This window comes from Oncorhynchus clarkii, chromosome 10 (assembly GCF_045791955.1).
Source record: "Oncorhynchus clarkii lewisi isolate Uvic-CL-2024 chromosome 10, UVic_Ocla_1.0, whole genome shotgun sequence".
Classification (NCBI taxonomy): domain Eukaryota; kingdom Metazoa; phylum Chordata; class Actinopteri; order Salmoniformes; family Salmonidae; genus Oncorhynchus; species Oncorhynchus clarkii.
The window spans coordinates 76,900,199-76,916,920 of record NC_092156.1 but is presented as its reverse complement, the minus strand read 5'-3'; positions in this window follow the sequence as shown (position 1 = coordinate 76,916,920).

Genomic DNA, 16,722 nt, shown 5'->3' with positions numbered 1-16,722 from the left:
TTGTTTAAAATTTTTTTTAAAAACTGTGCTTCAGTTTTACTCACGACTAGAAGGAAAGAAATTGCCTAGCTTACTATTTTGGTCGGCCCGACCAGGGAGTTCGTCCGAATGTCCCGGTGAAGTGACGCCTGCGTCGTCGTCGTCGCCCCCCCCCCCCAAATCCCTCTCACGCTCCTCTTTCCCAGACGAATCCTGTGCACAGTCTCTTTCTCGACGAAGAAGATACCTCTTCATCAGCAGAGAAAACCACCGACCTACCGGCTGGATCTATATTTTATAAAGGAAAAAAAAAAAGGACTCTTCCCTCTTTTCGCTGTCTTCCTGTTCCACTTCAGCACGATGACGACGGAGAAGATAAAGAACTGCACGGCAGAGTAGAGACCCCCCACCCCCCCCCATAAGTAGGAGATAGGCTGCCATTTTGTTTGTTTTAAACTCCGTCGGGAGTTATCAGTTTGGATTTGTTTTCTGAAGGAAACAGCAGCCGTCACACCTGGGTCCAGATGCTATTTGAAATCTTTCAGCTTTAGTCTGCCAGATGGGAGGGGTGTGGAGTATTTTATTGGCCCGTGAAGCAAACTCAGTCTAGTACAGAAAAAGGGGTTTGAAATGATATTTGAACCGGGGTGTGGCCGGCATACAATCGCATGATTATTTATTGTGAGACTGTCAACGTTTACTTTTATTAAAAAAACAACCTGGAAAATCTACGTTTTTATGTGTTTTAATACATTTACACATCCCTTTAAGGACCAGTCTTCATGTGTTTAATACATTTACACATCCCTTTAAGGACCAGTCTTCATGTGTTTAATACATTTACACATCCCTTTAAGGATCATTCTTCGTGTGTTTAATACATTTACACATCCCTTTAAGGACCAGTCTTCATGTGTTTAATACATCCCTTTAAGGATCAGTCTTCATGTGTTTAATACATCCCCTTTAAGGACCAGTCTTCATGTGTTTAATACATCCCTTTAAGGATTAGTCTTCATGTGTTTAATACATTTACACATCCCTTTAAGGACCAGTCTTCATGTGTTTAATACATTTACACATCCCTTTAAGGACCAGTCTTCATGTGTTTAATACATTTACACATCCCTTTAAGGATCAGTCTTCATGTGTTTAATACATCCCTTTAAGGATCAGTCTTCATGTGTTTAATACATCCCTTTAAGGATCATTCTTCATGTGTTTAATACATTTACACATCCCTTTAAGGACCAGTCTTCATGTGTTTAATACATCCCTTTAAGGATCAGTCTTCATGTGTTTAATACATCCCCTTTAAGGACCAGTCTTCATGTGTTTAATACATTTACACATCCCTTTAAGGATCAGTCTTCATGTGTTTAATACATTTACACATCCCTTTAAGGATCAGTCTTCATGTGTTTAATACATCCCTTTAAGGACCAGTCTTCATGTGTTTAATACATCCCTTTAAGGATCAGTCTTCATGTGTTTAATACATCCCCTTTAAGGACCAGTCTTCATGTGTTTAATACATTTACACGTCCCTTTAAGGACCAGTCTTCATGTGTTTAATACATCCCTTTAAGGACCAGTCTTCATGTGTTTAATACATCCCCTTTAAGGATCAGTCTTCATGTGTTTTAATACATTTACACTTCCCTTTAAGGACCAGTCTTCATGTGTTTAATACATTTACACATCCCTTTAAGGATCAGTCTTCATGTGTTTAATACATCCCTTTAAGGATCAGTCTTCATGTGTTTAATACATTTACACATCCCTTTAAGGACCAGTCTTCATGTGTTTAATACATTTACACATCCCTTTAAGGAACAGTCTTCATGTGTTTAATACATCCCTTTAAGGATCAGTCTTCATGTGTTTAATACATTTACACATCCCTTTAAGGATCATTCTTCATGTGTTTAATACATCCCTTTAAGGACCAGTCTTCATGTGTTTAATACATCCCTTTAAGGATCAGTCTTCATGTGTTTAATACATCCCTTTAAGGATCAGTCTTCATGTGTTTAATACATTTACACATCCCTTTAAGGATCAGTCTTCATGTGTTTAATACATTTACACATCCCTTTAAGGATCAGTCTTCATGTGTTTAATACATCCCTTTAAGGACCAGTCTTCATGTGTTTAATACATCCCTTTAAGGATCAGTCTTCATGTGTTTAATACATCCCCTTTAAGGACCAGTCTTCATGTGTTTAATACATTTACACGTCCCTTTAAGGACCAGTCTTCATGTGTTTAATACATCCCTTTAAGGACCAGTCTTCATGTGTTTAATACATTTACACATCCCTTTAAGGATCAGTCTTCATGTGTTTAATACATTTACACATCCCTTTAAGGACCAGTCTTCATGTGTTTAATACATTTACACATCCCTTTAAGGACCAGTCTTCATGTGTTTAATACATCCCTTTAAGGATCAGTCTTCATGTGTTTAATACATTTACACATCCCTTTAAGGATCATTCTTCATGTGTTTAATACATTTACACATCCCTTTAAGGACCAGTCTTCATGTGTTTAATACATCCCTTTAAGGATCAGTCTTCATGTGTTTAATACATCCCCTTTAAGGACCAGTCTTCATGTGTTTAATACATCCCCTTTAAGGATCAGTCTTCATGTGTTTAATACATTTACACATCCCTTTAAGGACCAGTCTTCATGTGTTTAATACATTTACACATCCCTTTAAGGACCAGTCTTCATGTGTTTAATACATTTACACATCCCTTTAAGGATCATTCTTCATGTGTTTAATACATCCCTTTAAGGACCAGTCTTCATGTGTTTAATACATTTACACATCCCTTTAAGGACCAGTCTTCATGTGTTTAATACATCCCTTTAAGGATCAGTCTTCATGTGTTTAATACATCCCCTTTAAGGACCAGTCTTCATGTGTTTAATACATTTACACATCCCTTTAAGGATCAGTCTTCATGTGTTTAATACATCCCTTTAAGGACCAGTCTTCATGTGTTTAATACATCCCTTTAAGGATCAGTCTTCATGTGTTTAATACATCCCTTTAAGGACCAGTCTTCATGTGTTTAATACATCCCTTTTAAGGATCCCTTTAAGGACCAGTCTTCATGTGTTTAATACACATCGTCTTCCTTTAAGGACCAGTCTTCATGTGTTTAATACATTTACACGTCCCTTTAAGGACCAGTCTTCATGTGTTTAATACATCCCTTTAAGGACCAGTCTTCATGTGTTTAATACATTTACACATCCCTTTAAGGACCAGTCTTCATGTGTTTAATACATTTACACATCCCTTTAAGGACCAGTCTTCATGTGTTTAATACATCCCTTTAAGGATCAGTCTTCATGTGTTTAATACATTTACACATCCCTTTAAGGACCAGTCTTCATGTGTTTAATACATTTACACATCCCTTTAAGGACCAGTCTTCATGTGTTTAATACATCCCTTTAAGGATCAGTCTTCATGTGTTTAATACATTTACACATCCCTTTAAGGATCATTCTTCATGTGTTTAATACATTTACACATCCCTTTAAGGACCAGTCTTCATGTGTTTAATACATCCCTTTAAGGATCAGTCTTCATGTGTTTAATACATCCCATTTAAGGACCAGTCTTCATGTGTTTAATACATCCCTTTAAGGACCAGTCTTCATGTGTTTAATACATTTACACATCCCTTTAAGGATCAGTCTTCATGTGTTTAATACATCCCTTTAAGGATCAGTCTTCATGTGTTTAATACATTTACACATCCCTTTAAGGATCATTCTTCATGTGTTTAATACATCCCTTTAAGGACCAGTCTTCATGTGTTTAATACATCCCTTTAAGGATCAGTCTTCATGTGTTTAATACATTTACACATCCCTTTAAGGATCAGTCTTCATGTGTTTAATACATTTACACATCCCTTTAAGGATCAGTCTTCATGTGTTTAATACATCCCTTTAAGGACCAGTCTTCATGTGTTTAATACATCCCTTTAAGGATCAGTCTTCATGTGTTTAATACATCCCCTTTAAGGACCAGTCTTCATGTGTTTAATACATTTACACGTCCCTTTAAGGACCAGTCTTCATGTGTTTAATACATCCCTTTAAGGACCAGTCTTCATGTGTTTAATACATTTACACATCCCTTTAAGGATCAGTCTTCATGTGTTTAATACATCCCTTTAAGGATCAGTCTTCATGTGTTTAATACATTTACACATCCCTTTAAGGACCAGTCTTCATGTGTTTAATACATTTACACATCCCTTTAAGGACCAGTCTTCATGTGTTTAATACATCCCTTTAAGGATCAGTCTTCATGTGTTTAATACATTTACACATCCCTTTAAGGATCATTCTTCATGTGTTTAATACATTTACACATCCCTTTAAGGACCAGTCTTCATGTGTTTAATACATCCCTTTAAGGATCAGTCTTCATGTGTTTAATACATTTACACATCCCTTTAAGGATCATTCTTCATGTGTTTAATACATTTACACATCCCTTTAAGGACCAGTCTTCATGTGTTTAATACATCCCTTTAAGGATCAGTCTTCATGTGTTTAATACATCCCATTTAAGGACCAGTCTTCATGTGTTTAATACATCCCTTTAAGGACCAGTCTTCATGTGTTTAATACATTTACACATCCCTTTAAGGATCAGTCTTCATGTGTTTAATACATCCCTTTAAGGATCAGTCTTCATGTGTTTAATACATTTACACATCCCTTTAAGGATCATTCTTCATGTGTTTAATACATCCCTTTAAGGACCAGTCTTCATGTGTTTAATACATCCCTTTAAGGATCAGTCTTCATGTGTTTAATACATTTACACATCCCTTTAAGGATCAGTCTTCATGTGTTTAATACATTTACACATCCCTTTAAGGATCAGTCTTCATGTGTTTAATACATCCCTTTAAGGACCAGTCTTCATGTGTTTAATACATCCCTTTAAGGATCAGTCTTCATGTGTTTAATACATCCCCTTTAAGGACCAGTCTTCATGTGTTTAATACATTTACACGTCCCTTTAAGGACCAGTCTTCATGTGTTTAATACATCCCTTTAAGGACCAGTCTTCATGTGTTTAATACATTTACACATCCCTTTAAGGATCAGTCTTCATGTGTTTAATACATCCCTTTAAGGATCAGTCTTCATGTGTTTAATACATTTACACATCCCTTTAAGGACCAGTCTTCATGTGTTTAATACATTTACACATCCCTTTAAGGACCAGTCTTCATGTGTTTAATACATCCCTTTAAGGATCAGTCTTCATGTGTTTAATACATTTACACATCCCTTTAAGGATCATTCTTCATGTGTTTAATACATTTACACATCCCTTTAAGGACCAGTCTTCATGTGTTTAATACATCCCTTTAAGGATCAGTCTTCATGTGTTTAATACATCCCCTTTAAGGACCAGTCTTCATGTGTTTAATACATCCCCTTTAAGGATCAGTCTTCATGTGTTTAATACATTTACACATCCCTTTAAGGACCAGTCTTCATGTGTTTAATACATCCCTTTAAGGATCAGTCTTCATGTGTTTAATACATTTACACATCCCTTTAAGGATCATTCTTCATGTGTTTAATACATTTACACATCCCTTTAAGGACCAGTCTTCATGTGTTTAATACATCCCTTTAAGGATCAGTCTTCATGTGTTTAATACATCCCCTTTAAGGACCAGTCTTCATGTGTTTAATACATCCCCTTTAAGGATCAGTCTTCATGTGTTTAATACATTTACACATCCCTTTAAGGACCAGTCTTCATGTGTTTAATACATTTACACATCCCTTTAAGGACCAGTCTTCATGTGTTTAATACATCCCTTTAAGGATCAGTCTTCATGTGTTTAATACATTTACACATCCCTTTAAGGATCATTCTTCATGTGTTTAATACATTTACACATCCCTTTAAGGACCAGTCTTCATGTGTTTAATACATCCCTTTAAGGATCAGTCTTCATGTGTTTAATACATTTACACATCCCTTTAAGGATCATTCTTCATGTGTTTAATACATTTACACATCCCTTTAAGGACCAGTCTTCATGTGTTTAATACATCCCTTTAAGGATCAGTCTTCATGTGTTTAATATCCCATTTAAGGACCAGTCTTCATGTGTTTAATACATCCCTTTAAGGACCAGTCTTCATGTGTTTAATACATTTACACATCCCTTTAAGGATCAGTCTTCATGTGTTTAATACATCCCTTTAAGGATCAGTCTTCATGTGTTTAATACATTTACACATCCCTTTAAGGATCATTCTTCATGTGTTTAATACATCCCTTTAAGGACCAGTCTTCATGTGTTTAATACATCCCTTTAAGGATCAGTCTTCATGTGTTTAATACATTTACACATCCCTTTAAGGATCAGTCTTCATGTGTTTAATACATTTACACATCCCTTTAAGGACCAGTCTTCATGTGTTTAATACATCCCTTTAAGGATCAGTCTTCATGTGTTTAATACATTTACACATCCCTTTAAGGATCAGTCTTCATGTGTTTAATACATTTACACATCCCTTTAAGGAGTCTTCATGTGTTTAATACATCCCTTTAAGGACCAGTCTTCATGTGTTTAATACATCCCTTTAAGGATCAGTCTTCATGTGTTTAATACATTTACACATCCCTTTAAGGATCAGTCTTCATGTGTTTAATACATTTACACATCCCTTTAAGGATCATTCTTCATGTGTTTAATACATTTACACATCCCTTTAAGGACCAGTCTTCATGTGTTTAATACATCCCTTTAAGGATCAGTCTTCATGTGTTTAATACATCCCCTTTAAGGACCAGTCTTCATGTGTTTAATACATCCCCTTTAAGGATCAGTCTTCATGTGTTTAATACATTTACACATCCCTTTAAGGACCAGTCTTCATGTGTTTAATACATTTACACATCCCTTTAAGGATCATTCTTCATGTGTTTAATACATCCCTTTAAGGACCAGTCTTCATGTGTTTAATACATTTACACATCCCTTTAAGGACCAGTCTCCATGTGTTTAATACATCCCTTTAAGGATCAGTCTTCATGTGTTTAATACATCCCCTTTAAGGACCAGTCTTCATGTGTTTAATACATTTACACATCCCTTTAAGGATCAGTCTTCATGTGTTTAATACATTTACACATCCCTTTAAGAATCAGTCTTCATGTGTTTAATACATCCCTTTAAGGACCAGTCTTCATGTGTTTAATACATCCCTTTAAGGATCAGTCTTCATGTGTTTAATACATCCCCTTTAAGGACCAGTCTTCATGTGTTTAATACATTTACACGTCCCTTTAAGGACCAGTCTTCATGTGTTTAATACATCCCTTTAAGGACCAGTCTTCATGTGTTTAATACATTTACACATCCCTTTAAGGATCAGTCTTCATGTGTTTAATACATCCCTTTAAGGATCAGTCTTCATGTGTTTAATACATTTACACATCCCTTTAAGGACCAGTCTTCATGTGTTTAATACATTTACACATCCCTTTAAGGACCAGTCTTCATGTGTTTAATACATCCCTTTAAGGATCAGTCTTCATGTGTTTAATACATTTACACATCCCTTTAAGGACCAGTCTTCATGTGTTTAATACATTTACACATCCCTTTAAGGACCAGTCTTCATGTGTTTAATACATCCCTTTAAGGATCAGTCTTCATGTGTTTAATACATTTACACATCCCTTTAAGGATCATTCTTCATGTGTTTAATACATTTACACATCCCTTTAAGGACCAGTCTTCATGTGTTTAATACATCCCTTTAAGGACCAGTCTTCATGTGTTTAATACATTTACACATCCCTTTAAGGATCAGTCTTCATGTGTTTAATACATCCCTTTAAGGATCAGTCTTCATGTGTTTAATACATTTACACATCCCTTTAAGGACCAGTCTTCATGTGTTTAATACATTTACACATCCCTTTAAGGACCAGTCTTCATGTGTTTAATACATCCCTTTAAGGATCAGTCTTCATGTGTTTAATACATTTACACATCCCTTTAAGGATCATTCTTCATGTGTTTAATACATTTACACATCCCTTTAAGGACCAGTATTCATGTGTTTAATACATCCCTTTAAGGATCAGTCTTCATGTGTTTAATACATCCCCTTTAAGGACCAGTCTTCATGTGTTTAATACATCCCCTTTAAGGATCAGTCTTCATGTGTTTAATACATTTACACATCCCTTTAAGGACCAGTCTTCATGTGTTTAATACATTTACACATCCCTTTAAGGACCAGTCTTCATGTGTTTAATACATTTACACATCCCTTTAAGGATCATTCTTCATGTGTTTAATACATCCCTTTAAGGACCAGTCTTCATGTGTTTATTACATTTACACATCCCTTTAAGGACCAGTCTTCATGTGTTTAATACATCCCTTTAAGGATCAGTCTTCATGTGTTTAATACATCCCCTTTAAGGACCAGTCTTCATGTGTTTAATACATTTACACATCCCTTTAAGGATCAGTCTTCATGTGTTTAATACATTTACACATCCCTTTAAGGATCAGTCTTCATGTGTTTAATACATCCCTTTAAGGACCAGTCTTCATGTGTTTAATACATCCCTTTAAGGATCAGTCTTCATGTGTTTAATACATCCCCTTTAAGGACCAGTCTTCATGTGTTTAATACATTTACACGTCCCTTTAAGGACCAGTCTTCATGTGTTTAATACATCCCTTTAAGGACCAGTCTTCATGTGTTTAATACATTTACACATCCCTTTAAGGATCAGTCTTCATGTGTTTAATACATCCCTTTAAGGATCAGTCTTCATGTGTTTAATACATTTACACATCCCTTTAAGCACCAGTCTTCATGTGTTTAATAGATTTACACATCCCTTTAAGGACCAGTCTTCATGTGTTTAATACATCCCTTTAAGGATCAGTCTTCATGTGTTTAATACATTTACACATCCCTTTAAGGACCAGTCTTCATGTGTTTAATACATTTACACATCCCTTTAAGGACCAGTCTTCATGTGTTTAATACATCCCTTTAAGGATCAGTCTTCATGTGTTTAATACATTTACACATCCCTTTAAGGACCAGTCTTCATGTGTTTAATACATCCCTTTAAGGACCAGTCTTCATGTGTTTTAATACATTTACACATCCCTTTAAGGACCAGTCTTCATGTGTTTAATACATTTACACATCCATTTAAGGATCAGTCTTCATGTGTTTAATACATTTACACATCCCTTTAAGGACCAGTCTTCATGTGTTTAATACATCCCTTTAAGGATCAGTCTTCATGTGTTTAATACATCCCCTTTAAGGACCAGTCTTCATGTGTTTAATACATTTACACGTCCCTTTAAGGACCAGTCTTCATGTGTTTTAATACATTTACACATCCCTTTAAGGACCAGTCTTCATGTGTTTAATACATTTACACATCCCTTTAAGGATCAGTCTTCATGTGTTTAATACATGCCTTTAAGGATCAGTCTTCATGTGTTTAATACATTTACACATCCCTTTAAGGACCAGTCTTCATGTGTTTAATACATCCCTTTAAGGACCAGTCTTCATGTGTTTAATACATTTACACATCCCTTTAAGGACCCGTCTTCATGTGTTTAATACATTTACACATCCCTTTAAGGACCAGTCTTCATGTGTTTAATACATTTACACATCCCTTTAAGGATCAGTCTTCATGTGTTTAATACATCCCCTTTAAGGACCAGTCTTCGTGTTTAATACATTTACACATCCCTTTAAGGACCAGTCTTCATGTGTTTAATACATTTACACATCCCTTTAAGGACCAGTCTTCATGTGTTTAATACATTTACACATCCCTTTAAGGATCAGTCTTCATGTGTTTAATACATCCCCTTTAAGGACCAGTCTTCGTGTTTAATACATTTACACATCCCTTTAAGGACCAGTCTTCATGTGTTTAATACATTTACACATCCCTTTAAGGACCAGTCTTCATGTGTTTAATACATCCCTTTAAGGACCAGTCTTCATGTGTTTTAATACATTTACACATCCCTTTAAGGACCAGTCTTCATGTGTTTAATACATCCCTTTAAGGACCAGTCTTCATGTGTTTAATACATTTACACATCCATTTAAGGATCAGTCTTCATGTGTTTAATACATTTACACATCCCTTTAAGGATCAGTCTTCATGTGTTTAATACATTTACACATCCCTTTAAGGATCAGTCTTCATGTGTTTAATACATCCCCTTTAAGGACCAGTCTTCGTGTTTAATACATTTACACATCCCTTTAAGGACCAGTCTTCATGTGTTTAATACATCCCTTTAAGGATCAGTCTTCATGTGTTTAATACATCCCCTTTAAGGACCAGTCTTCATGTGTTTAATACATTTACACATCCCTTTAAGGATCAGTCTTCATGTGTTTAATACATTTACACATCCCTTTAAGAATCAGTCTTCATGTGTTTAATACATCCCTTTAAGGACCAGTCTTCATGTGTTTAATACATCCCTTTAAGGATCAGTCTTCATGTGTTTAATACATCCCCTTTAAGGACCAGTCTTCATGTGTTTAATACATTTACACGTCCCTTTAAGGACCAGTCTTCATGTGTTTAATACATCCCTTTAAGGACCAGTCTTCATGTGTTTAATACATTTACACATCCCTTTAAGGATCAGTCTTCATGTGTTTAATACATCCCTTTAAGGATCAGTCTTCATGTGTTTAATACATTTACACATCCCTTTAAGGACCAGTCTTCATGTGTTTAATACATTTACACATCCCTTTAAGGACCAGTCTTCATGTGTTTAATACATCCCTTTAAGGATCAGTCTTCATGTGTTTAATACATTTACACATCCCTTTAAGGACCAGTCGTCATGTGTTTAATACATTTACACATCCCTTTAAGGACCAGTCTTCATGTGTTTAATACATCCCTTTAAGGATCAGTCTTCATGTGTTTAATACATTTACACATCCCTTTAAGGATCATTCTTCATGTGTTTAATACATTTACACATCCCTTTAAGGACCAGTCTTCATGTGTTTAATACATCCCTTTAAGGACCAGTCTTCATGTGTTTAATACATTTACACATCCCTTTAAGGATCAGTCTTCATGTGTTTAATACATCCCTTTAAGGATCAGTCTTCATGTGTTTAATACATTTACACATCCCTTTAAGGACCAGTCTTCATGTGTTTAATACATTTACACATCCCTTTAAGGACCAGTCTTCATGTGTTTAATACATCCCTTTAAGGATCAGTCTTCATGTGTTTAATACATTTACACATCCCTTTAAGGATCATTCTTCATGTGTTTAATACATTTACACATCCCTTTAAGGACCAGTATTCATGTGTTTAATACATCCCTTTAAGGATCAGTCTTCATGTGTTTAATACATCCCCTTTAAGGACCAGTCTTCATGTGTTTAATACATCCCCTTTAAGGATCAGTCTTCATGTGTTTAATACATTTACACATCCCCTTAAGGACCAGTCTTCATGTGTTTAATACATTTACACATCCCTTTAAGGACCAGTCTTCATGTGTTTAATACATTTACACATCCCTTTAAGGATCATTCTTCATGTGTTTAATACATCCCTTTAAGGACCAGTCTTCATGTGTTTAATACATTTACACATCCCTTTAAGGACCAGTCTTCATGTGTTTAATACATCCCTTTAAGGATCAGTCTTCATGTGTTTAATACATCCCCTTTAAGGACCAGTCTTCATGTGTTTAATACATTTACACATCCCTTTAAGGATCAGTCTTCATGTGTTTAATACATTTACACATCCCTTTAAGGATCAGTCTTCATGTGTTTAATACATCCCTTTAAGGACCAGTCTTCATGTACATCCCTTTAAGGATCAGTCTTCATGTGTTTAATACATCCCCTTTAAGGACCAGTCTTCATGTGTTTAATACATTTACACGTCCCTTTAAGGACCAGTCTTCATGTGTTTAATACATCCCTTTAAGGACCAGTCTTCATGTGTTTAATACATTTACACATCCCTTTAAGGATCAGTCTTCATGTGTTTAATACATTTACACATCCCTTTAAGCACCAGTCTTCATGTGTTTAATAGATTTACACATCCCTTTAACGACCAGTCTTCATGTGTTTAATACATCCCTTTAAGGATCAGTCTTCATGTGTTTAATACATTTACACATCCCTTTAAGGACCAGTCTTCATGTGTTTAATACATCCCTTTAAGGACCAGTCTTCATGTGTTTAATACATTTACACGTCCCTTTAAGGACCAGTCTTTATGTGTTTAATACATCCCTTTAAGGACCAGTCTTCATGTGTTTAATACATTTACACATCCCTTTAAGGATCAGTCTTCATGTGTTTAATACATTTACACATCCCTTTAAGGACCAGTCTTCATGTGTTTAATACATTTACACATCCCTTTAAGGACCAGTCTTCATGTGTTTAATACATCCCTTTAAGGATCAGTCTTCATGTGTTTAATACATTTACACATCCCTTTAAGGACCAGTCTTCATGTGTTTAATACATCCCTTTAAGGACCAGTCTTCATGTGTTTTAATACATTTACACATCCCTTTAAGGACCAGTCTTCATGTGTTTAATACATTTACACATCCATTTAAGGATCAGTCTTCATGTGTTTAATACATTTACACATCCCTTTAAGGATCAGTCTTCATGTGTTTAATACATCCCTTTAAGGACCAGTCTTCATGTGTTTAATACATCCCTTTAAGGATCAGTCTTCATGTGTTTAATACATCCCCTTTAAGGACCAGTCTTCATGTGTTTAATACATTTACACGTCCCTTTAAGGACCAGTCTTCATGTGTTTTAATACATTTACACATCCCTTTAAGGACCAGTCTTCATGTGTTTAATACATTTACACATCCCTTTAAGGATCAGTCTTCATGTGTTTAATACATCCCTTTAAGGACCAGTCTTCATGTGTTTAATACATTTACACATCCCTTTAAGGACCAGTCTTCATGTGTTTAATACATTTACACATCCCTTTAAGGATCAGTCTTCATGTGTTCAATACATCCCCTTTAAGGACCAGTCTTCGTGTTTAATACATTTACACATCCCTTTAAGGACCAGTCTTCATGTGTTTAATACATTTACACATCCCTTTAAGGACCAGTCTTCATGTGTTTAATACATCCCTTTAAGGACCAGTCTTCATGTGTTTAATACATTTACACATCCCTTTAAGGACCCGTCTTCATGTGTTTAATACATTTACACATCCCTTTAAGGACCAGTCTTCATGTGTTTAATACATTTACACATCCATTTAAGGATCAGTCTTCATGTGTTTAATACATTTACACATCCCTTTAAGGATCAGTCTTCATGTGTTTAATACATCCCTTTAAGGACCAGTCTTCATGTGTTTAATACATCCCTTTAAGGATCAGTCTTCATGTGTTTAATACATCCCCTTTAAGGACCAGTCTTCATGTGTTTAATACATTTACACGTCCCTTTAAGGACCAGTCTTCATGTGTTTTAATACATTTACACATCCCTTTAAGGACCAGTCTTCATGTGTTTAATACATTTACACATCCCTTTAAGGATCAGTCTTCATGTGTTTAATACATCCCTTTAAGGACCAGTCTTCATGTGTTTAATACATTTACACATCCCTTTAAGGACCCGTCTTCATGTGTTTAATACATTTACACATCCCTTTAAGGACCAGTCTTCATGTGTTTAATACATTTACACATCCCTTTAAGGATCAGTCTTCATGTGTTTAATACATCCCCTTTAAGGACCAGTCTTCGTGTTTAATACATTTACACATCCCTTTAAGGACCAGTCTTCATGTGTTTAATACATTTACACATCCCTTTAAGGACCAGTCTTCATGTGTTTAATACATTTACACATCCCTTTAAGGATCAGTCTTCATGTGTTCAATACATCCCCTTTAAGGACCAGTCTTCGTGTTTAATACATTTACACATCCCTTTAAGGACCAGTCTTCATGTGTTTAATACATTTACACATCCCTTTAAGGACCAGTCTTCATGTGTTTAATACATCCCTTTAAGGACCAGTCTTCATGTGTTTTAATACATTTACACATCCCTTTAAGGACCAGTCTTCATGTGTTTAATACATTTACACATCCATTTAAGGATCAGTCTTCATGTGTTTAATACATTTACACATCCCTTTAAGGATCAGTCTTCATGTGTTTAATACATTTACACATCCCTTTAAGGATCAGTCTTCATGTGTTTAATACATCCCCTTTAAGGACCAGTCTTCGTGTTTAATACATTTACACATCCCTTTAAGGACCAGTCTTCATGTGTTTAATACATTTACACATCCCTTTAAGGACCAGTCTTCATGTGTTTTAATACATTTACACATCCCTTTAAGGACCAGTCTTCATGTGTTTAATACATCCCTTTAAGGACCAGTCTTCATGTGTTTAATACATTTACACATCCCTTTAAGGACCCGTCTTCATGTGTTTTAATACATTTACACATCCCTTTAAGGACCAGTCTTCATGTGTTTAATACATTTACACATCCATTTAAGGATCAGTCTTCATGTGTTTAATACATTTACACATCCCTTTAAGGATCAGTCTTCATGTGTTTAATACATCCCTTTAAGGACCAGTCTTCATGTGTTTAATACATTTACACATCCCTTTAAGGATCAGTCTTCATGTGTTCAATACATCCCCTTTAAGGATCAGTCTTCATGTGTTTAATACATTTACACATCCCTTTAAGGATCAGTCTTCATGTGTTTAATACATTTACACATCCCTTTAAGGATCAGTCTTCATGTGTTTAATACATCCCCTTTAAGGACCAGTCTTCGTGTTTAATACATTTACACATCCCTTTAAGGACCAGTCTTCATGTGTTTAATACATTTACACATCCCTTTAAGGACCAGTCTTCATGTGTTTAATACATCCCTTTAAGGACCAGTCTTCATGTGTTTAATACATCCCTTTAAGGATCAGTCTTCATGTGTTTAATACATCCCCTTTAAGGACCAGTCTTCATGTGTTTAATACATTTACACGTCCCTTTAAGGACCAGTCTTCATGTGTTTAATACATTTACACATCCCTTTAAGGACCAGTCTTCATGTGTTTAATACATTTACACATCCCTTTAAGGATCAGTCTTCATGTGTTTAATACATTTACACATCCCTTTAAGGATCAGTCTTCATGTGTTTAATACATCCCTTTAAGGATCAGTCTTCATGTGTTTAATACATTTACACATCCCTTTAAAGATCAGTCTGTGGTTTTGTAAAAAAGGAACATTCATCAATTTCAAAGATATTTTGTCTCAAACCAGCGATCTTTAAATGACTGATCCAACGCTCGAACCGCTGTCCACCTCCTGTAGTAACCTACTGGAGGTCTAGTCTACCTGCTGTCCACCTCCTGTAGTAACATACTGGAGGTCTAGTCTACCTCCTGTAGTAACCTCCTGGGGGTCTAGTCTACCTGCTGTCCACCTCCTGTAGTAACCTACTGGGTGTCTAGTCTACCTGCTGTAGTAACCTACTGGAGGTCTAGTCTACCTCCTGTAGTAACATACTGGGGGTCTAGTCTACCTCCTGTAGTAACCCACTGGAGGTCTAGTCTACCTTTTGTAGTAACCCACTGGGGGTCTAGTCTACCTCCTGTCGTAACCTACTGGGGGGGTCTAGTCTACCTGCTGTATTAACCTAATGGGTGTCTAGTCTACCTCCTTTAGTAACCTACTGGGGGTCTAGTCCACCTCCTGTAGTAACCTACTGGGGGTCTAGTTTACCTGCTGTAGTAACGTACTGAAGGTCTAGTCTACCTCCTGTAGTAACCTACTGGGGGTCTAGTCTACCTGCTGTAGTAACCTACTGGGGGTCTAGTCTACCTCCTGTAGTAACCTACTGGGGGTCTAGTTCACCTCCTGTAGTAACCTACTGGGGGTCTAGTCCACCTCCTGTAGTAACTTACTGGAGGTCTGGGTTACCTGCTTTCCACCTCCTGTAGTAACCTCCTGGAGGTCTGGGTTACCTGCTGTCCACCTCCTGTAGGTCTGGGTTACCTGCTGTCCACCTCCTGTAGTAACCTCCTGGAGGTCTGGGTTACCTGCTGTAGTAACCTCCTGGAGGTCTGGGTTACCTCCTGTAGTAACCTCCTGGAGGTCTGGGTTAGCTGCTGTAGTAACCTCCTGGAGGTCTGGGTTAGCTGCTGTAGTAACCTCCTGGAGGTCTGGGTTACCTGCTGTCCACCTCCTGTAGTAACCTCCTGGAGGTCTGGGTTACCTGCAGTAGTAACCTCCTGGAGGTCTGGGTTACCTGCTGTAGTAACCTCCTGGAGGTCTGGGTTACCTCCTGTAGTAACCTCCTGGAGGTCTGGGTTACCTGCTGTCCACCTCCTGTAGTAACCTCCTGGAGGTCTGGGTTACCTCCTGTAGTAACCTCCTGGAGGTCTGGGTTACCTGCTGTCCACCTTTCCATCTCCTACTTCCAACCAAGATGCATGAATTGATGAGCAAACGGAAGTATTGGAGAATCGACTCTTGGTCTGAAGTATAACACAGTAACGCATTACATCTACAAAGGATTTTATTTTCTGCTTAAAAATGAAATGTGA